Source organism: Neoarius graeffei, chromosome 1 (assembly GCF_027579695.1).
Source record: "Neoarius graeffei isolate fNeoGra1 chromosome 1, fNeoGra1.pri, whole genome shotgun sequence".
Taxonomy (NCBI): domain Eukaryota; kingdom Metazoa; phylum Chordata; class Actinopteri; order Siluriformes; family Ariidae; genus Neoarius; species Neoarius graeffei.
Window position 1 is genome coordinate 22,181,947 of NC_083569.1, and position 23,146 is coordinate 22,205,092.

The 23,146-nt window shown below is 42.8% G+C and overlaps 2 non-coding genes across 2 annotated transcripts; both read right to left on the reverse strand.

Annotated features, from left to right (window-relative positions):
• Nucleotides 1-22,059: 22,059 nt before the first annotated feature.
• Nucleotides 22,060-22,247, reverse strand: LOC132898616 (U2 spliceosomal RNA). Its single transcript, XR_009656563.1, has one exon. It is a non-coding gene; the product is annotated as a U2 spliceosomal RNA (small nuclear RNA).
• A 188-nt stretch (nt 22,248-22,435) lies between these two features.
• LOC132896290 (U5 spliceosomal RNA) lies at nt 22,436-22,550 on the reverse strand. The gene has a single exon (XR_009655990.1). It is a non-coding gene; the product is annotated as a U5 spliceosomal RNA (small nuclear RNA).
• Between the last annotated feature and the right edge of the window lie 596 nt (nt 22,551-23,146).

Genomic DNA, 23,146 nt, shown 5'->3' on the forward strand with positions numbered 1-23,146 from the left:
TGTTGGCATAATGTTAATCGTGAAGCATTCATGCCCCTTTCAAGGAATTTAGTCCACTCTCTTATCTGTTATCTTATGTCTCGTGCACATTCGAGGATTTTCAAATCTTAGCCAAGTTTAAAAATGTGGGCCACAGACAGATTTAAATCAATTTTTTTTTTGTATTTTAATCATAAGAATGCACACACCAGATGATTCATTCAAGGTGCAAGACCACACATTTGGCGATTATACTGAAACGATGTAGATGAATAAATATGTATTTTAAACTACCAACCGTTTTTCATCGTAGCAGAGTTTTCCTTGGGTGAATTCACCATCTGATAACAGAAACACTTTGTTGACTTGCTGGTCACCTTTATCCCAGCAGCAATCTTGGCCTTGTTGCCAAGCGTGAGTCGCTTTAGTTTGACCAGAAGCTCTGGGTTTGCCCGTCTGAAGTACTCGCTGTGAAAGTGATGCCGCTGGGCCGAGGCGAAAGCTTTGCCGAGTTGCTGCTTCTCTGAGCTGTCATGATCTGGGTGCACTTTTCTGAACCATACAGGTTTAGCTGGCGAAAGAAACTGATGATGGAAGTGGTTTTGAAGTACGCTCTCGTCTGCTCATTAGGAGAACCTAACACTTCTTCAAAGGGTTCCTGATAGATGAGTATTTGTTCCCCACTGGAGTCCCAGCAGATTGAGCAAATTTGAGGATTGTTCACCAAACGCCACAACTTGCTGGGGAAATGGTTGGGGTTGATCGGGATGGTGAAGCATGTTTCTTTGACTTCCATACTAGCTGAAGAATTTGCAAGCACCTGGTGAAAACGGACAGGAGCTCAGGGTTAGTGAACTGGAGTTATTGATTTATATAGACATTTGTAAACTAACTTGATTATAACAGTTGCTCTTTAGTGTTGACTAGTTAGCAAGGCGGGGGGGGGGGGGGGGGGGGGGGGGGGGACGACATGTCACACTCTCAGAAAATAAAGTGCAGTAGTAGTCCTATTATGCATGGTCATTGGGACAGTACCCTCTAATGTGCTTATCTGTCCCATTTATATACTTCCTGGGAACGCATATGGACCTTTCTGATCCTAAGTACCACCCATAGTTACCTTGAGGCCCAATAATGAGCCCTAAGGGTACATTAGTGTAGATTGTACCTTGGGGAACAGAAATGGACTCTTACTGTAACACTATTTCTGACAGTGGAGACTTGACCAGCCTCCTTTTTGTTGTTTTTTTGTTTTGTTTTAAAATAATCAAACAAAAACAGACCCAAAGTCAGTTTGAATTACACGATCATGTGTGGCTTATTGTCTGATATCTGGAAACGTACACCTGTTATTTTGGTTCCTTTTGGAGGGTCTCTGTTCTCCCCTCTTCTCAGAACCGTTAAAACTATGCGGGAACCGTTACTCACGCGCCAGTCTCGCGTGTTTACATTCAAAAGGAGACAAGCATGCGCATTTTCTTCTCTAGCACGCGCTGTGGAAAAACATGAATATTCAATAAGCGCGCGCGTGGACTTGTCCAATCAGAGTAACAAGCGCATGCAACTTCATCCGGCCCACTGATCTCTCTGTAAAACATCTGACTATTTTCTACATTGTAGAGCAATACTGAAGAGATGGAAACTATCAAATAATATATGGAACATGGATGGAATTATGTAGTAAACAGTGTAAAAAACAAACAAACAAAAAAAACCCCTCCAAAATGTTTCATATTTTAGATTCTTCAGAGTAGCCACCGTTTACCTTGACGCTTTGCACACTATTGGCATTATCTTAACCAGCTTCATGAGGTCGTCACCTGGAATGCTTTTCAATTAACAGGCAAATAATAAAAATACAGTAAACAGCCCTGCTCCACAACTGTAGTAATGCATATTATGTCAAGAACCGCTCAGCTAAGTAAAGAGAAACGACATTCATCATTACTTTAAGACATGAAGTGTGTTTTAATGAATAAAAATAAAGAAAAACTACTGAATGAGGTGTCCAAACTTTTGACTGGTACTGTATATGAATATAGAATAACAGTTACAAATCATGAAGTCTTTGAGGTAAATGATTGTATTTAGAATGCATGTGTAAGTTTGACGTCTTTTTGTCGTGAGTTAAAGGGCAGAGGAGTGAAACATGATATGGTTACACTTTCTCTCTCTGCTTCGCCAGACTATTGACCAGTTCGAGTCCGATGGCTGTGATAACTGAGTCTTACTGCAAATGAAGGGGAACCGGGAGATGGTTTATGATGCACAAGCTCCTTTTTTGATGGGTATGCAGCATTCCTTTGGATTTTTTCCCTCTAATAAATCCTTTTTACTTATTAACTAAACAACCAACGAATTAACTTATTTATTTTTGAATAAATAAGGCTGCGTTCTGTGTGTTTTCCTTACAGTGTCATTGCAATGATGAGTCCTGAAGACAGCTGGGTGGCCAAGTGGCAAAGAATAGGTGTAATTTATACACTTCACTATAATTCAGTCAGTCATTTATATATGAAATAAAGTCAATATTTGGTGTGAGATGACCCTTTGCTTAAAAAAAAATAGTAGTCTGAGGTACAATGAGTTTTATGCGGAAATGAGCTGTAGGTTTTACTGAGCATCTTACAGAACCAGCCACAGTTCTTCTGGACACTTTGACTGTCACACTCGCTTCTTCATTTTGCACCAAAACCCAGCAGCCTTCATAACGTTTTCTTTTTTAATCTGAAAAGTGCTCTTCAAACATTTTGTTTTTTTCTGTAACATTTAATTTTGTGCTGGAAAATGAATGTTTGGGACTCTAAAATGTTTTTGTACTCACTCGATAATGTAGAAATCATAAAATAAAAATCTATAACAAAGTTTGTATGAAAAAAATAGGGTGCCTAAGACTTTTGCACAGTCCTGTGTATATATAAATAAAATATTACTGCATTTGTGAATCTGTTATTTTCTTTCACAGGAAATTTCAAAAGCAGGTGTCCATCCAGCCATCCATTATCTGTGGCCGCTTTATCCTGTTCTACAGGGTCGCAGGCAAGCTGGAGTCTATCCCAGCTCACCATAAGCTGGAACATTTACTGGAAGATTACAGTAACTGGCAAACACACCGCCTAGTGGCTAGTGTTAGTAATTACCAGTCAGACACACTGCCGAGTTAAGAATGTCTTAGCGTTAAGAGGCTTTTGAGAAACCCAGCCCTGATCAGTATGAAGGTAAAGAAGAAGGAATGAGAATAGACAGTCATGCGATTAGTGTGTGTCGTGTTAGTAGACTATTAAAACTTAAAAAAATACAAATCACTCAGTTAGTACAAGGTGACTTACTACGAAGGAGAAGATTAAATCGCTGATAGCCGCTGATGAATTGCTGATAATCGCTGGAAACTCGCGGTTACTCGCTGTGAAGGTTTGTGTCGCTCTGAAGCTCTGTGTGGATGTGTGGCTCTTACTATATAGCTGCAGATTTTGAAACATAACTAATTAAACTGTTTTCATTTAAACTAATCAAACTGTCTTCTTTTAAACTAATTGAACTAATGAAATTGTCTGAATCATGTGACCTGGGTTTTCCCCTAAACTTTAGGGGAAAACCCAGGTCATGTGACCAGGTGACATCAGCTCCCTGAGAGAGAGAGAGAGAGAGAGAGAGAGAGAGCATCCTGATCGCTCTGTGTTGCTCAGTAGCCCATTCAGTGTTCTGTGTGGGCGGCTTTATATCTTCTCTCCCGGACCGAGAGCTCATAGGCTCGTCAGAGTGAAGCCATCTGGCCGCCATCTTACCCCTCACATCGCGTGGATTTGGTTTGTGTGTTAAACCGTCATATCCGATCAAACTGGGCCCAAGACAAGTTTCTCCTGACCCCCATCCCCATTACCTCCTCTTATTTTCTCAACTTTACCCCCATTCCTTACATATCTTTATAGCGCTCCCCTTTTCTTTTCCATTTCAGTCTCTGGTCATTTTATGAACAGCTCTTTTACTACTATAATTATTTTTACAGACATTATTTCAGTTTATCTTTTTCTTTTGTGTAGTTCTTCCTTCCTTTCTATCTGTTTATTTAAATACCAACACAAAGGCTATCCTTCCTTTCTGTTTAGGACAGCTGTTGAAACAGGAATATTTTCTCATGTTATTTGCCATTTTCACTTCATTCTTACAGTCAGGTTTTAACAGTATTTATTGGTCACAAGCTGCATGAATATTGTTACAGTGAATTATGTGACTTTGCAGCTTTGCTGAGATTTCGTCCATATAGTGTTCCAATGCTCTCCCAACTGAGCTGCTTTACCTGAAAATCAGTAACGTATGAGGCAAAAATCAGACGCTTGGTCCAGGAGCAAGGTGAATCCCATTTTATCTGATGACCACGTTCGTAGAACAAGCCCGACCATGCCACCATCAGAGCTCTGTTCTAATGCTCCCTGAGCCACCATGTTGCACACAATGCACACATTTCTTTAACTGCATGGACCAAAATTCACAGCCATGACCCATTTTCATCTTTAACAAAAGTTATTTCTTTGTCCATCATTCAAAGTGGGCAAAAGCTTTTAAAGGTTCCACCAAGAATTGGACTCGGATGACTGGATTCAAAGGCCAGAGTGCTAACCGTTACACTATGGAACCAAGTTGCTCCACTTTTAATTTTTAGAAGATGAATACAGACCCGGGGCATTGCTAGACATAAAGCTCTATTGGGTCACAGCCCCCCCATATCAAAGGTTTATGGTAGTTATTGATTTTCACCCTGGCAAGACTGCATAGTTTTTGTAGCTTATATAAATGCTAGTATGCACTGACTTTTGAGTGCTACGGGATTCTGTAGATTAGAACTAACTAACTACTTTTGACAATGCAGTGAACTTACTGAAGGTTGACAGCCGTAAATCAAATGCATACAGCATCAACAACTAGCATCACTGTTGCCAGCTGACCGAGCATAGATCAATGATGATAATATTAACATACAGCTAGATCATCTTACCTCCCTCCACCTTATCCACATCTCTCCTTACTGCTTCTCTCCCTGCCTCTGTTTTGGATGAAGAATTTCCTGATGTCCATCTGCAGAGGTACAACCCCGATTCCAAAAAAGTTGGGACAAAGTACAAATTGTAAATAAAAACGGAATGCAATGATGTGGAAGTTTCAAAATTCCATATTTTATTCAGAATAGAACATAGATGACGTATCAAATGTTTAAACTGAGAAAATGTATCATTTAAAGAGAAAAATTAGGTGATTTTAAATTTCATGACAACAACACATCTCAAAAAAGTTGGGACAAGGCCATGTTTACCACTGTGAGACATCTCCTTTTCTCTTTACAACAGTCTGTAAACGTCTGGGGACTGAGGAGACAAGTTGCTCAAGTTTAGGGATAGGAATGTTAACCCATTCTTGTCTAATGTAGGATTCTAGTTGCTCAAGTGTATTAGGTCTTTTTTGTCATCTCTTCCGTTTTATGATGAGCCAAATGTTTTCTATGGGTGAAAGATCTGGACTGCAGGCTGGCCAGTTCAGTACCCGGACCCTTCTTCTACGCAGCCATGATACTGTAATTGATGCAGTATGTGGTTTGGCATTGTCATGTTGGAAAATGCAAGGTCTTCCCTGAAAGAGACGTCGTCTGGATGGGAGCATATGTTGCTCTAGAACCTGGATATACCTTTCAGCATTGATGGTGTCTTTCCAGATGTGTAAGCTGCCCATACCACACGCACTAATGCAACCCCATACCATCAGAGATGCAGGCTTCTGAACTGAGCTCTGATAACTTGGGTCGTCCTTCTCCTCTTTAGTCCGAATGACACGCTGTCCCTGATTTCCATAAAGAACTTCAAATTTTGATTCATCTGACCACAGAACAGTTTTCCACTTTGCCACAGTCCATTTTAAATGAGCCTTGGCCCAGAGAAGACGTCTGCGCTTCTGGATCATGTTTACATACGGCTGCTTCTTTGAACTATAGAGTTTTAGCTGGCAACGGCAGATGGCACGGTGAATTGTGTTCACAGATAATGTTCTCTGGAAATATTCCTGAGCCCATTTTGTGATTTCCAATACAGAAGCATGCCTGTATGTGATGCAGTGCCGTCTAAGGGCCCGAAGATCACGGGCCCTTAGTATGGTTTTCCGGCCTTGACCCTTACGCACAGAGATTCTTCCAGATTCTCTGAATCTTTTGATGATATTATGCACTGTAGATGATGATATGTTCAAACTCTTTGCAATTTTACACTGTTGAACTCCTTTCTGATATTGCTCCACTATTTGTCGGCGCAAAATTAGGGGGATTGGTGATCCTCTTCCCATCTTTACTTCTGAGAGCCACTGCCACTCCAAGATGCTCTTTTTATACCCAGTCATGTTAATGCTGGGCTGCCAACTCTCACGCAATGAGCATGAGACACACACATTTGATTGTCTTCACACACTCACACACCATACCTCCGATTACTCACGCTAGAAAAAAATCTATTTTATCTATCTGATCTAGGCTACCCATTGCGTCGCGCCAACCACTTGTGATCGATCAATTACGCCTTACGTTGGCTAAACAGGCAAAGAGGTGTTCCCTTCTGTACACACTCCCCTATGGTAGGTGGCACATCTAATGATGCTGCACTCGCCGGAAGTTGGATAATTGCCTACCGTCAATTTAGAGGAAGAGGAGAGAGAAGAAGGTATCCGAGTTGAAGACGAGTGTCTCAGACAGGTTTGTACATATGCACGCCAATGTGTGGTGTTACTGGCGTAATTATGAACTTATATAAAGTTTCTTAATTGTTTTAGCCTATAAGTGTTGTGAAAATATTTAATGCCATATTGAGAGCTGTGTACTAGGCATGCTAAATCATTATAGGCCTACTGCCATGCCACAGCCTCTATCTTCCCCAACAAGCAGCACGGGAGAGCACCTCCTTAGCACACGTTTATTAAGGTGCATTTTTAGCTTGTTTACTGTATGTTATCATACTTTATGACTTTATTTGAAGCCGTACTGGAAATGTTGTAAAATAAAGCAAGTAAGAGATAATATTACAAATGCAAGAAGAGCCATTAGCCACCATACCTATTGTTTATTTACAGGGTATTTATTTTTAATTATTTATGATGTATGTAATTGCTCAGTTAAAGTAAATAAAGCATGGTCACCTGTAATATCAAAGAACTTGAACTTGTGAATAATTAAAAAAAAGACAGAGAACAATATACTGAGGAGACAGGGTTTCAAAGAGGGCAAGACAGGTAGAGAATATTTGTCAGATAACAGGCCCTGACGAATGCTCTATTACTAATAAGAAACATAGATAAGAAATAAATTAATAAGAAATATATTAATATAGCTTATTTAAGTATGACCAAAATTTTTAAGCCCAACTTTGTGTGCACATTCCCACCTATGGCCAAGGTTCAGCTTTTTGTGTTTCAATACTGTTCAAACTCAATCATTTTAATGTTTCTTGCACATTTTGCTTACTGTTTAAGCATTTTATTTGTTCTTTTGCTGTTGATATTTTTCCCCATGCCAATCTTCTGTTGAACTCAGTGGTGGGGAAAGCCCTTAAATGCATAATGAATAGTCTGTGAGGGACAATCTTATTTTTTGCAACAGTTATTAAAAACTTAACATTTAGTTTCAATTCAGAAGGTATTTAGGCTTAGCTGATGAAATATTTTCAAACATGAACTTGCCTTTAAATCTGAAACACAGGTCTATAGGGCTACAGGAACATTGGCGGTCATCTGTAGTTTTCAAGTGTGGGGGCTTTAAAGCCAAAACTTGGTGCTTTTGTTGGCCACAAGCTGAAGGCCTGGCAAGTCAGGGTGTGTAAGAATGTATGTATGGCACAGCAGGCCACTCCAAAAATCCACCAGAATGCAGGAACATCTACTAAATCCAAAATCTCAACCCCCCCCCCCCCCCCCCCCCCCATTGTCCATCTCCAGCTGGACGACCCACAAACAAAACACCAGAATGCAGGGGGACACGTGAATATCAAACTGAATACAAAATTCCCACTTACTGCATGGTGTGTGGAAAAATTTTGCCGTCGACCCCCCCCCCAAAAAAATTTCACTCCAAGGAATTTTGAAAAGTTGGCAGCCCTGCCTTACAGGCCCCAGTGAGGATTGGACTCACAACCTCTGGTTTACAAGACCAGTGCGCTCACCGCTGCGCCAAAGCTGGGGAACAATAGTCTGTTAAGGGGAGGGAAGAAAGGAGGGAAGGGGGAAGAAGGGAAAAAGAGGAAAAAAAGGAAAAGGGAAGAGAAAAGATTATTAAGGGCTTAGCTTATGATTTTTATGTATTGAACCATGGTAAACATTAGTTGTGAATAATTTTTTAAAAATAATTTTTCTATTTTCCCATAAATATATTTGACTTTGGCATCGCCGGTTCGAATCCCACCTCCGGCAAAACAATTTGACATTCAGTACAATTGTAATATTTCATCAACTTTTATTAATATTGATATTAAACATGTTCCATCAAGTACTGTTGGCTTTTTTTAAAGGTTTTTGGTTGTTAAAGGTTTTTGATTGAGTGACAGCTAGTGTAAAGACTGACAAGTGTCTTTTGAATCACATCAGATTACGTTATATAACATGTTAACACTGATTAAAATAGATATTTGCCTCATATTTTCATCCAAAGTGTTTTTGCTATCCATGTGGTGTTAAAGGTATATTCTTCAAAGATTGTATTATATTAGCTTTTGTAGAATCCTTATTATAAAAACCTTAATTAAAAAAATATATAGTATATATATGAAAGTGCTTAAGTCACAAAAAGATCCATTTTGATATATTTAAAAAAAATTTATTTCACATTTATTCATAGAAACATATTTCACATTTATTCAAGATCACACAAAGAGTTGGGGCAGCGTGTCCCCACAAAAAATAACAGAACATATTTACACATTCAAAACAACAACAGCTCCTCTCTAGTGCAAACAAACAGTCTGCAGCCTGCCCCCAAACAAGAACAACAAATCACAGACTGTACCTTTAAGGAGGAGTCCTACACTTTTTTTAATTCATATAATTAAACAGTGAATTAATGGCACTGTAATATTCACAATTAATGAACAGCATTCACCAGCTTGCTTCAGCTTTACTCACTTGCGGGTCAGGATAAGCCTGAACATCTGGGCGTGTGGCAGGTCCAGCTGCTCCCGGACAGCTTGACTGGTCGACAAGTAATTCAGGGAACAGACCGTGCACCTGAGGGTTTCGGTCAGCATCAGGTAATACCTGTCAATGTCCAGGACTTTACGGGCCCTTTTATGGACACCATATCCAGTCAGCTGCTTTCCACAGGAGGGGCAGAAAACTCTCACTTTCCACAGGTGGTAGGGCATCCACACCATCAGCCTGTGTGTGAAAAAGTGGTCTGGAGTCGGGGTCTGGTGGTAAATGAGTGCTGGGACTGGGGGCTCATACCACAACTTCAGATCCGCTCGTAGTCTGCCAGACTGGAATATGGTGTTGGCAATCCAGCGCTGGTCCTGTGTGGGGATCGTCTTCCTCAACTCCCCTGGCAACCAAAATGAAGATCCATCTCCTGCTTCATCCTGATAGGTTGAAGATAAAATAAGAATTAGTTTTATGCATGAATACAAGTTAAAACTCAGCAAATAAAATGCAGACACACACATATGCACGCACACATAAACACACACACACACCCACACACAGACACACTCAAGTAATCTGTGTGACTTCTGTAGTGTGTTATTCCTACCAGGCTGCTGGTGTGGGTATCGCCATGTGAACATGCAGGAGGAGGAAGAGGAGCAGGGCTTGGGGTCCTCACGGAGGATGCAGCAGAGGGAGCAGGGCTTGGGGTCCTCACGGAGGATGCAGCAGAGGGAGCAGGGCTTGGGGTCCTCACGGAGGATGCAGCAGAGGGAGCAGGGCTTGGGGTCCTCACGGAGGATGCAGCAGAGGGAGCAGGGCTTGGGGTCCTCACGGAGGATGTAGCAGAGGGAGGAAGAGGAGTGGGGCTTGGGGTCCTTCTGGCCACTAGATGTGGCTTCAAAGAGGCTGACTGCACCCCGCCAAAACGTTGCTTGGTGAACTGAAAGCAGTTAACATTCAGTAAGAATTCAATGAAAACAGACACAGAACACTTAAAGCTCAAGTGGGATGGCATCATTCAAAGCAATCAGTATAAATCATATTCACCGCTGACAGGCTTGGAGGAGGCCGCAAGAAAGTCTTCTGAGCAGCTGCAGGGGCCACAGATCCCTGACTGGCTGGCGCTGGCTCTCCTGCCGCTGGTGACTGTGTGGCAGGCTGCTAAAATGGAATTACAGAATGGGAAGAGATAGTTAACAGCAGATGAGCATGTTTTAGTACCACAAAAGCTTGAAGAATCAGTCAGCACATCAAATAGCTCACCTTTGTGGTATGGAAACCACAAGTGCAGCCTGTGGGCCCACCAAAAAGTGTTGCCTGCCCACGTGTCTGGAGGGGGCATTTCTCTATCTACAATGACATCATTATCGCTCAGTCAAGAATGAGTTACTCAGTGTTCAACATACTAATCTCTGTTAAGCAGTCAGTACTGTCTTCCTACTTTACCTTTTGATAGAGGTCGTGCCATTTTTTTTGCCTTGGCGCTGGTCAGTTACCAGAGCCAGAGGGCCAAACTCTGCTGGAGGCAAAAGTTCTCAATCTCGCCATCCACTCCCCCTCCCCCATGCCTTTATGGCTCTTACTCATCTGAATGAAGAAAACGTAAAAATGAAGACAGTGATCACAATTTCCATTTATATAACGATAGAGAAATAGCTTGGATACACACATAAACACCCTTTATTCTTACACTAATGCTGGGACTGGTGCACATTTACTGTAAACAAGCCATATGCTTACACTAATGCTGGGACTGGTGCACATTTACTGTAAACAAGCCATATTCTTACACTAATGCTGGGACTGGTGCACACTTACTGTAAACAAGCCATATTCTTACACTAATGCTGGGACTGGTGCACACTTACTGTAAACAAGCCACATTCTTACACTAATGCTGGGACTGGTGCACACTTACTGTAAACAAGCCATATTCTTACACTAATGCTGGGACTGGTGCACACTTACTGTAAACAAGCCATATTCTTACACTAATGCTGGGACTGGTGCACACTTACTGTAAACAAGCCATATTCTTACACTAATGCTGGGACTGGTGCACACTTACTGTAAACAAGCCATATTCTTACACTAATGCTGGGACTAGTGCACACTTACTGTAAACAAGCCATATTCTTACACTAATGCTGGGACTGGTGCACACTTACTGTAAACAAGCCATATTGAGGTAACATTACAAGAGAATGCTAACAAATAAAATGCTAAACAAATTCAAACTATTGTTGGTTTATCATTGAATATCAACACTGAGTCAAGATAAATAGCCTAACGCACGTTTATAATCAACCATCATATTACCATCGTGGCAGAAGTTAATGTCCAACCACAAAATTACCATCGTAGCATAGGTTAAATATAATGTCCATCCTTACGTTAATATTATGCTAACATCATTCATATGTAAATCTATGCCTTTTGATCATCATATTTGCTTTCTTTACGTCAATAACAGTAATTTCGCAAAAACGCTGACATGCCATTGAATTGATATATGATCATTTTCCACAGGTATTAAACGTTAGCAAGACAGTAAACTTATCTGACAATCGTTTGTTCGTTGCTGAATTTACACAAAGTTTTTACAGAAAACTTTTATTCATAATATGGTCTTACTTTTAGTATTGCTGGATTGATGACGACAGCCGCTGAAAAAAGTGAACTGAGCGAAGATTCTCCGTTGCAAGGTACGCACAATCCAATGTGAGATTGGAGAGAGGCGCAGCGATTGGCTTGTGAGATTGGAGAATCCAATGTGAGATTGGAGAGAAGCGTAGCGATTGGCTTGTGAGATTGGAGAATCCAATGTGAGATTGGAGAGAGGCGCAGCGATTGGCTTGTGAGATTGGAGAATCCAATGTGAGATTGGAGAGAAGCGTAGCGATTGGCTTGTGAGATTGGAGAGAAGCGTAGCGATTGGCTGTGACATTGGAGAGACTGGACTCATAGAAACAGACTATCGCTGGAGCCTTAACGCTTTCTCAGCTGCTGAAGCTTGGGGCCACAGCAGAACCTTGAAGCTTCTGCACTGAGCCCCAAAACAGCCCCCAGAAACTGCTGTAACGTCACTCACAACTTTAGTTCCTAGCTGCAGTTAGCTTCTGTTTACTATTTGTCTCGCAAAAATTGGACACGCATTTTAAATAATGCAGTGTGTCATTTGTAGAGTGGGCTGTGGATTCTGGCTACTTTCTCATCTGAGCTAACAAAAACACTGGACAGGCCAAGACCTCAAGAGACAAACCATAAGCACCATGAGTGACCTCACCACACTGTCCTGCACGTATACTGGATCAGTTTGGTGTGTCCACTGGTGTCGACAAAAGCCTGGATCAAGACCAGATTTTCTGATGCTGTTTGATGAAGTCACTGAAAGTGTCACCAAGGATCAACTGCCTCGTTCACAATTTTCCATAAAACTTGATAAAACGAGTAAGAAAGTGGATCTGCTCATCTCCCCTGCTGCAGTGACAGACTCTGCACTGTACTACTGTGCTCTGGGGCCCACAGTGACAGGAAACCCAACTACACTGTACAAAAAGCACTACACATGACTGGACCAGAACCGTGCTTTTCTCATAAGATGGAGCTATTTATATGTTCACATGCACATTCTAACTGCCTGTATGTCAATTTGCTTTCGGATGATCAACCATCATTTTTGTCCTGATTATAAACTGTTAATGTTTAATTTGGATTTAGACCTAAATACTAATCCTCACCTCTAACTTCTTAAAAATACTAATGATTAGTTAAAACTTTGCTTTTTTTTATTATTTACTTCATTAACAATAATTATGTGCAAAATATATTCGTGGCCACCATATAGCCTGTAAAATTATTCTTGAAGTTGTAGCACAATAATGATCCACTGAAAGCCTCGCAGTGTTTCTCACACACAGGTGAGACTTGCATGCTCCAGATATACTGATGATGCCCCAAGGATAATTTTTTTCTGATTTAAAAAAAAATAATCACATTTTATTTATTAACTGATTCTGCAGAAATGTCTTCATTCTTTTTTGTTGGTGGATGCAAGAAAAAGAGAGCTGAGAGAGGAGGGGCAGAGCAACAGCAACACTAACTGAGAGAAGAAACTGGTAAAGATTCTCCTTTCCTATTCATGTTTGGATGTTAATTACCCATTAACATACATGTCAACCTTTGGTCAATCAAACCTGTATAACCAACCTCCAAAATCCGTATTTCCCTTATAAAATCCGTATAAGATGCAAATTAAAATAATTTACCTAAAATTTGAATGATAATTAACAATGATAATGGCACTGGTCTCCTAAGCCAGGGACTATGGGTTCGAGTCCCATCTGGGGTGTGAGGTCAGCAGAGTGGTGCAGCGGGAGCGTGCTGGGCCCATAACCCAGAGGCTGATGGATCAAAACCATCCTCTGCTAGCTGGTGGTCTTTTTACTCCAACGTTTTCCAGAAGGCAGCTATTGCAGGCTCCAGACCCACAGAAAGTGAGAGGTCAGCAGTGGGAGCGTGCCGGGCCCGGAGGTCGATGGATCGAAACCATCTTCTGTCGAGTCTGCCAAATTTTACTCCAACGTTTTCCATGACCCAGCGATTGTGGGTTCGAGACCCGTGTGGGGTGTGCAGAGTGGCGCACCGGAAGCGCGCTGGGCCCAGAGCCCAGACGCCGACACAGTCCGCTGCTCTTTCTAGCCACTTTTCTTCCCAAAATTCCCAGCAGAGGCAATAAACGTCATCTATCTGTCTTACTAGAAATTTGGTGGCTGGCCTCAAAAATTGTTCATCAGGAGGCCTGATTTTCAGTGCTCTGTCACTAGTTTGCCATTGGTCAGTGCTTTGTATCACGCAGACAGGCACATAGGCATTATGGGAGTGAAATAAGGCCCACCGCATCTACCAATTGTTGTCACAGTATGTTACCCATGTGTATGACTCACAGATCAGAGCTCTTTGGGTAGCAAAGATCCTGGTCAGTGAATCAGGAAAAATCAGAGTGATTTCATGGTTTTCTAACTTTTTTCCACATGTTCTTCTTAAGCACAAGACATAAAACGTAATTAATCAAGTGCCCTGAATTGTACACGTACAGTCGTTCATTTTCTGTACCCATGAGCTATCTCAGGGGTAACCCAGACACATTAACACCTCTGGGCTATTCAGAGTTTTCGCTTGACCTACTCTAGGTCTAGGAACTGGGGCAGGAACCCGGAGCACCCGGTGCCAATCCTCACAGGCACGAAGAGAGCATGCATGCTCCAGGCATAAAGGCTGCCGGTCACCCACTAGGCTCAAGCCCAGACCCTGCTCGGTGTGAGTTGACACTGCTAACCACCGCAACATTATGCGGCCTATGTAAATTCAGTACAAAGCTGTGCTTTCCAGTGTAAAATTGCTTGGCTACGACTGGCAGTGTACATGCTTCCAAAGAAAAGTCTACTTACTTAAGTCAGGGTAAAATGCCTTGTGAGCAATTTGTGACTGGAATGAGGACGTGCTGATATTAAAGCCGGACGTTGCAAGCGTTTGACTTTGGTGCAGACCCAGCAAATTATTTCAAACTGAGCAAACACAAAAGAAGTTTCTGTCACGGAGATGAGAGACGGCTGAGGAACGAGCCTAGCTATTTTTGAGTGGCTGCCCTTTTTCGTCGGGTTGTGGCAGAGCCCCAGTAGCCTAATGGATAAGGCACTGGTCTCCTAAGCCAGGGACTGTGGGTTTGAGTCCCATCTGGCATATGAGGTCAGCAGAGTGGCGCAGCGGGAGCGTGCTGGGCCCAGAGGCCGATGGATCGAAACCATCCTCTGCTAGCTGGTGGTCTTTTTACTCCAATGTTTTCCAGAAGACAGCTATTGCAGGTGAGGAGTGGGCAAGGAGATGTTCTGATTATTTAACAGATTGTCAGCTACACAAGAAATCCTGCCTCAGCCAGCCCCAGGATGTTTGTGCGCCGCCACCAGCCTTCCATCCCCTGCCCCTGGCCCAGTGGTTTGAGGAAGTGTATGCCAAGGATGGTTTCGGCTGTGGACCTCCACTGTGCGTTTGGATGTGTTCCACTTCATGAGGCGGTTCGCTGACGGTCTCACCACAGAACACCATCCACTGTATGGTACGTTCTGTTCTAAATTGTCAAGCACAATTTTTGAGTGGGACAAGCAGGATATCTGTCATCTGAAGGAGGCCAAGCAGGCAGAGCTGAAGAAGAAACATCCTGCCTATGAGCCAACAGATGCTCAGGTGTTGGCAACCATCAGCACAAGTGAGCTAGCGAGGCACTGCCGCAGGAGAACCCAAGGGGTAGAAGAGACCCGTGCACTCATCAAAAGTCTGCTTGACTCCATGTGGCAGCTGGTGGACAGCACTGGACTGCACCTCATCAATCACAAGAGCATGCCTCGAGTGTGGGAGATACAGCAGAAACACCTTGCCTGCATCCAGGATCCACCAGGAGTGCAACTGTACACCAACATTGGGTCAGGGGTGGAGAAAGGGGACAAGACACTTGACACTATTTTTTCCTCTTTTTCTCTTCTTTTCCCCCTTCTTTCCCCCATTTTCTTATTTTTCTTTTTTCTTTTCTTCCCCCCTTCTTACAGTCCATTATGCCCCTCGCCTGGCCGGGAAGGCAGCTATGCCAGCCACTATACCACCAATGCTGCAGACCTACCCTGGGGACAGATGCCTAAGTGCCATTGCTTCTGTATTTGAGGCCCAGGCAACAGCTGATTGGCCCAAGAGCTGAGGTTTCTGTAGTGTAGTGGTTATCACATTCGTCTCACCCGTGAAAAGTCCCTGGTTTGAAACCGGGCAGAAACAGCGGTGGGTTGGTTTATTTATTTATTCATTTTTTGAGCGACTGCTGAGCTGTGATCTCTGCTCTGACTGTGCCAACTACAGAAGCAAGTGTTTGCTTTTCACCAGCCAAGGTATGGACACATTTACTGAACAAATCTTACACAGTGACTCTCCAGTTCTCTGTTTGTGGACAAACATACACCTGTCGCTTGTTGCCAACGAAAGGAAAACACACAGGAGCCTGTGTTGTTCACGGCTTCATGGGTCGACCGTGCGCAGGAGCAAACTGATGTCATTCAAACCTGCAAACAACTACTTATGGTACGTTGCTCGTGGAAAGCGGAAGGAACAGTCCTCAGTCACCTCCTTGGCCCGTCCAAACAAGGCATTTGATTTCTTACCGTGATGTTGTTGCAGCGCTTTTCGCTGCTGAACCTCGTCACAGTCGACCACCAGCTCATCTCTACGATGGCAAGGCCGTGCCCCTATTCTCGTGACAATTGTTTAAGTGTGACCCACGTTCTTCTTGAGGCCCAGGCAAGAGCTAACACACGCGTGGTTTCCGTATTGTATTGGTTACCACGTTCGCTTAACACGAGAGCAGTCCGCGATTCGAAACCGGGCAGAAACGGTGCTGGTTTTCTTGAACTTGGCAGCGAACAAATGTCGAGCTGCCATCTCTGCTCCGTCCATGCCTTTTGGAACAATCCCAGACCGAGACGCTGAAAAATCTTTGCGTGTTTTCTGCTGTGCAGTGGTTTCCCCTTTCACCTGACAAGCGAATGGACACTCCTGAGAAACCTGGCAGAGCCATGCTTTGCCTTTTGAGCTCTGCTTTCGTTAACGTCCAGTTATCGCCTTGCTAAAATCAGGTACTCTCGAAACAGCCAGAAAGACAGACCCTTAATGTGACCGGATTGCTTTCTGTGGATTAGTGGTTGTCATGTTCTCCTACGTGCAGACGACCGTCGGGACAAAACCTCATTTGAACGGTTTCCCTGCCTCTCTGGTTTTCCATCAAGTTCCGTGACGGCTGCTTTAAAAACAAAATCGAGCATTAAATCTACATTTCTGTTGACTGTGGAAGCATGGACATTGCAATTGGTCACAAGGAGGTGGTGTTCTCAAATACCACTTGGTTGCTCGTTTACGGAGTGAGGTCAGGTCAACAGGGCTGCACACGGCATCAGAATGCTGCAAAGTGGCACTGACTCTGGAATGCTTCATCATGTATCAACGAGTATTTGCCAGCCAACATTCAGACACATGCTTATTAACTCTAAAGCCGTGACTGTGCAGTTCTCCGTTTGTGGAAAACAGGCAAAGTAGCTTGTCGCCAACGAAAGACAAACACGCAGGTGCCCGTGTCCTTCAAACACGCCCAGGTTTGCGCAAACTGATGCTATTCGACTACATGCAATGCAAGCGGAAAGCAGAAGGAGCAGCCCTCAGTCACCTCCCGATCTGTTCCTGCTGTTTCCTCCCAAGTGCCTCGCCACACTATCTGCCTTTCATCAGAGCAACGAAGTGTGAAAGGGTGTGCGTCGGCCCGGAATCGAACCCGAGTCAACTGCTTGGAAGGCAGCTATGCCAGCCACTATACCACCAACACTGCAGGCCTACCCTGGGGACACATGCCTAAGTGCCATTGCTTCTGTATTTGAGGCCCAGCACTGCAAAAAATGCCCTCTAAAAAAATAAGAAATATATAGTGTTTTAGGGGGAAAATCACTTATTTTAAGCAAAATAATCTGCCAGTGCAGCAAGATAATGGGACTTGGTAAGATTTCTTAAAACAAGAAAAAAATATGCAAGTAGTAAGTGTACCAAAAATCTTAAATTAAGCATAAAAAGCTAGTTTTTATTTTACTTGTTAAGGTTTTCTCTCTTATTCTAAGCCATTTCTTCTGATTTTCAGTAATTATTGCTTAGAAACCAATTTCATCTGAGCAAATATTGCTCAAAATTAGAATTTAATAGGCTTAAAAACAAGGCAAATGTGCTTGATTCTAGCTTATTTAAAGGCTCAAAACAAGTTGGTTTTTCTTAGCTAGAATAAATTTCCTGTTTAGGTGTGATGAATGTAGGGGAAAAATAGATTGGACAAGAACTTCAGATCTGCATTTTTATTTTTATTATATCAACAAAATGCTGCAAAACACAAGTTGGCATGAGAGGCATAGCAGGCTATTGGGCAGCAAGGAATTAGAAGAGGGCCTTCAATGAACACAAAAATAAAACTTTGGTCTGTTTCACACAATGAATGTCTCAGGCACACACACCTCACTCACATGCACTAGCTAAGAAAGGCCTACCAGTCACCTTTGGCACATTTAAAGGCTGTGGTTTGGTCTTTCTCATGAATCTTATCACCCAAGACCTCGGTCTGAAGGATCGAAAGAACAGATGCCACACATTTCGGGTACGTCATATGAAAAGCGTAGTAGTACGCCATGATGTATAGGACAGATTCCCCAAGACCGCTCCTAGGGAATGATGCGACAGGAGCATTTCCAACGCAGAAAAAGCAGTCTCCCTCTCCCACTAGGACAAACGGTGTGGCGAGTGGCCGTCTTCTTAGGTATACGCCTGGGTCCTCTGTGGGCTGAACATTAACACACAGTATTACTTAAATCCAACCTCCTCCAGACACATACTGGATTAACTCAAACCTGCAAATAGAAATAACAAATAGAAAGTTGCAGAAGGTTATGGAATAAATTTTACTTACCGGTAGAACATGAATGAGTGCCTCTGATAGAGATGCCATCTTCTTTGGTGCAGGGTAACCGGAAGGGAACATAGCTGGCACTGAGATGATTAGATGGCTTGCTCATCTACCGGGGGGTGGAAGTAATTTGAATTACTCACAATTACTCAACAATAAACAGTGACAAGCCATCATCATGAAATTGGCCATTTCAGAAGGATTCCAAACCCTTACCAGCAGGAAGTCCCAGCGGGGGCTTCAGTGCCTTCTTGTAGACGCCATAAAAGGTGAGTTTGGTTCTGAAGTCTGCCCAACGCTCCCTCAGCTCTTTCACGTAGTGCATGTTGTCCTTCGCAACTATTCGTCGCAGCTCATCAAGAACCTAGGCATTTTATTGCAAAAAAAGTGGGTAAACACAACTCATGTTTTAACATACAGAGCTATAATTGTAATGAACATTAATTTTCAATGAAATTAGCAGGTACACAGATGAGTAAAGCTACACCACATTAACTTAATTTACATTCAAGCATTATCATTCTTACCTTTTAAGATGTTGATGGCCACACTGTCTAATTTTTCCATGACATCCATATTCCTGTTGTGAGCAAAGCAGTTTATTTTCGACAACTCATTTTAGACACTAATTTACCATCTTTTTCAAAACATGCAAGCCATATATTGGGCGGAGAATAGTGCAAAGTCACCCTATTGGATTTTTAACCAGGCAGAATTATTGTTTGGGGAAAGTATCCAATTAACACTTGACACATACAGCATGTCTGTAAGTCGGAGAATAGCCGCATTACTGTACACCAGAAACGACCAAAGCGACGGAAGTTATTATTTCTCTATGGAGGGCCGGCGAACTCAGCGACCAAAACGAATTCGCCGGGGGCGAAGCGAAATGGGCGACCAGAGCGAATTTCAGAAGTTAAAAGTCAGTTAATATTATGTAATGAACTATGACACGGTTCAGCGAAAACCAATTGGAATGTTCATATCTTCGAATGTCCCAGGCTGACAAGCCAGAGCCGTTCTGTGATTAGCTAAATCAAACATGTCAATATCACGTCCAGAGCGAATTCATGGCGAAACTTCTTCAACGACCTCAGCTACTTGGTCGCTTTGGTCGTTTCTGGTGTACACGTACAGTTACTCAAAACAATCAATTGTATGTTCAGACCGAAAACGACCAAAGCGTGGTCAAGGACGCTGAAGAAGTTTCGCCATGAACTGGCTTCATTCGCTCTCAACGTGATATTGACATGTTTGATTTAGGTAATCACAGAATGGCTCTGGTTTGTCAACATGGGACATTCGAAGATATTAACATTCCAATTGGATTTCGCCAAACCGAGGAAAGAAATGCACCAGATATAACATTACACCGCCCAATGCTGATTGCTAAATCTCCGCTTAGCATGCTGTAGCTGATGTAAGCACAAAAATTAGTCTAGGAATTTACCATTTAGCTTAAGAACAATTACTTGTAATAAGGCACGAACACAACACTCACTATATATAGGCCTACTATAAAACTGACCAGTGGAGCACCATCTGCAAACCCGAGAGCAGAGTCCGTCTCTGAGCGGAGTGATGTCCGGGGGGGGAACTAGCGGCTTGAAGTCACGTGTCATGCAGATGGGTCCCTAACTCGCTAACATGCAGACCAAAGGCAAAACCTAGAGCTTATACTAAGGGCAGTGGCGATCCTAGAGTGATTTACTCCCCGGGCGAAACCCCTTGCTGGTAGTACTATGGCAATAAAGTATTTTTGATGACTAGTACAACGTTCCGCTGGCGGGATTGTGCATATTATGGGGCTACGACAAGTTAGGCACACACACACACACTGATGACGTCACCTGCGCAACTTTGGTATAGAGGGCTACCGCATGACGTCACCGCGCCGCGAGATTTTGTTAAGCGCCATATTGGAAGACCAAGTACACATCTATGCAAGTACATACATTCATAAAACAAACTACACCTGAAATGTAGCCAGGGCCGGTTCTGCCCTAATCTGGACCCGGGTGCAACATCGCGCAACCCCCCCCCCCCCCCCCAAAAAAAAAACACCAGTCTAAATCAGGACAACCATCACATAATTATAACTATAGACATTTTATATCAACTATTTTAACTAAATGGGCTATAATAAATAAGCCTGCAGGCAGCCACGGCGGGCTGCCTCAGAAAACTAACCATTTGTCCAACCTTAAAACTCATTTTGCATTTTCTGCCTCCTTTTTTGTATTTTCGACCCTCCGTTTATTTTCTTTCCTTTTCTGAAAACCCGATTTGTGTTCAGACATTTTGTTCTGCTACCAACGAACTAACTCGTCAGGTCTCGGCTCTCGAGCCCGCGATGATTCCCGTGGGAGGGGCAACAACTGATACATTTTTACAAACAGCCAATAAACAGCCAATAGGGAGGCTGCAACGTTCAGGCTCTCCTTTGCTCAGAGACACTCAGTAATGCACTTATTCTCTGTCTCCTGGCAGAAAGCTCCTTGGTTTGCTTGTGTCTCAATCACAGCTGGTATTCTGTAGAAAGACTTCTTTTCACCTTTCCCATCAGCTTTGTTGGAACCCTAACACAGCACAAAAGTTTACCATTGTAGGTTTATGATGAATCAAGTGCCTCGTGGGTTTAAATTCCGCGCGCTGCCGTTATTTCCCCCTAATCACGAGTTTGTTGGTCTTCCAATATGGCGCAGGGTTTGTTTACTTCCGGTTTCCGGTGACGTCAGTGAAAAGGGTATATTGGGCTTCCCCATCCAAAATGTTCACACACACACACACGCCCGTCTTGTTTTTTTTTTTTTTTTTCGGGGTTTTTTTGGGGGGGACCTTTTTTTTGGGGGGGTGGGACCGTTTTTTTTTTTCGCCCCCCCCCCCCGCGATGCCGCCCCGGGCGGCTGCCCGGTTGGCCCGCCCCCAGGACCGCCCCTGACTAAGGGATTCACGCTGCTATTCTGCCCGACCGTTGCCAACAAAAGACAGCGTATGCATGTATAAAATGTAATTAGCTGTGTACAATAAATCATGCGAGGTTACCACATAAGGCGAACATGTACCGTATGTGGTCTCCCCGTCAGGAAGCCCAGCAGCCAGTTGCACAGGGAGGTGTTGAGTCCCAGCTGGTCCAGTTTGTGAATGAGCTGCTGAGGAATGATTGTGTTGAATGCTGAGCTAAAATCTATGAACAGCATTCTGACATACGAGTCTTTTAAGTCTTATTCTTTCTTTTTTAACATAAAGTAACCATTCCTAAATCTATTACAATACCATATGAGAGTACAAAATAAAAGAACCAAATTCCTATTTTTTATTCTCTACTCTAAAAAAAAACCCTATTTTTCAATTTCATTTAAAAAGCGCGTTAAATAAGAAAAAAAAAACTTATTTCCTAGACCATAAGACATGCTACAATATCAGATTGGTATATGGAGCCGAAAGAACAAACTCCTATCCCAACTCCTTACTTAAAAAAAAAAAAATCTGCTTGATATAACGCTCCCGTTTAGAGAACAAATCAAATTGATTAGAATAGATACTACACTCGATCCTGATTAAAATGTGGAGAAATGATAATTTACTGCAGCTAATGGCTTTAAATATACCACTTCCACATATTAAACTCCAGGAAGGTAAACACAGTTAGACTCCGCCCCCAACAGCTGGATCCTTTTGAAGCGAGACATCGCCTTTTGGGGCGTGTGAGAGATGCTTTCATGCAAAAAGATCAATAGTTCTAACATTTGTTGAGTAAAAATGTTCAGCTCTGCTAGAGCAAAGCCTACAAAAATATACTGAGCTCATTAACATTTTTCTCCACAAAAATCTTTAGTAAAAGGCGAAAGAGTTATACATTAATGAAGAGAAACCTAATCTACACTGAATACTGGATCAGGTTAGTGACACTGGATTGGAGGTGCAGAAAGCTGGTAGAGGGTAAGGTGGCCTGGGCCAATCTCTTACACCTTTACAGCTTTATTAGCCATTGCACACAGGCAGAGAAATGTCTGACCAACGAGCTTTTTTGAAAGAAAGATCGATCGATCGATCGATCGATAGATAGATAGATAGATAGATAAGCAAGCGGGGTGGGGGGGTGTTGAATTTTGAAAAGGAACAGTTGAGTGCTGTGTGATCTGTCCAATATCACGGATGTAGGCATATAAATTAAATATGAAAACATCAGCTGGAGTTTGATTATTGACAGGAACGCTGTTGACCCCAGCAGTAAGTGCTTTCCATACCACATTTTTTATTGATAAATGAGAGCTATTGAGTCATCCTCGTTAGTATAGTGGACAGTATCTCCGCCTGTCACGCGGAAGACCGTGGTTCGATTCCCCGACGGGGAGCCTTTAAAATTTATTAACTTGCGCAGCAGGGGGATGGAGTGGTTCGCACTGCAAGAAGGTTCTGGGTTTAAGCCCAGCGGCTGGTGGGGGCCTTTCTGTGGTGAGTTTGCGTGTTCTCCCT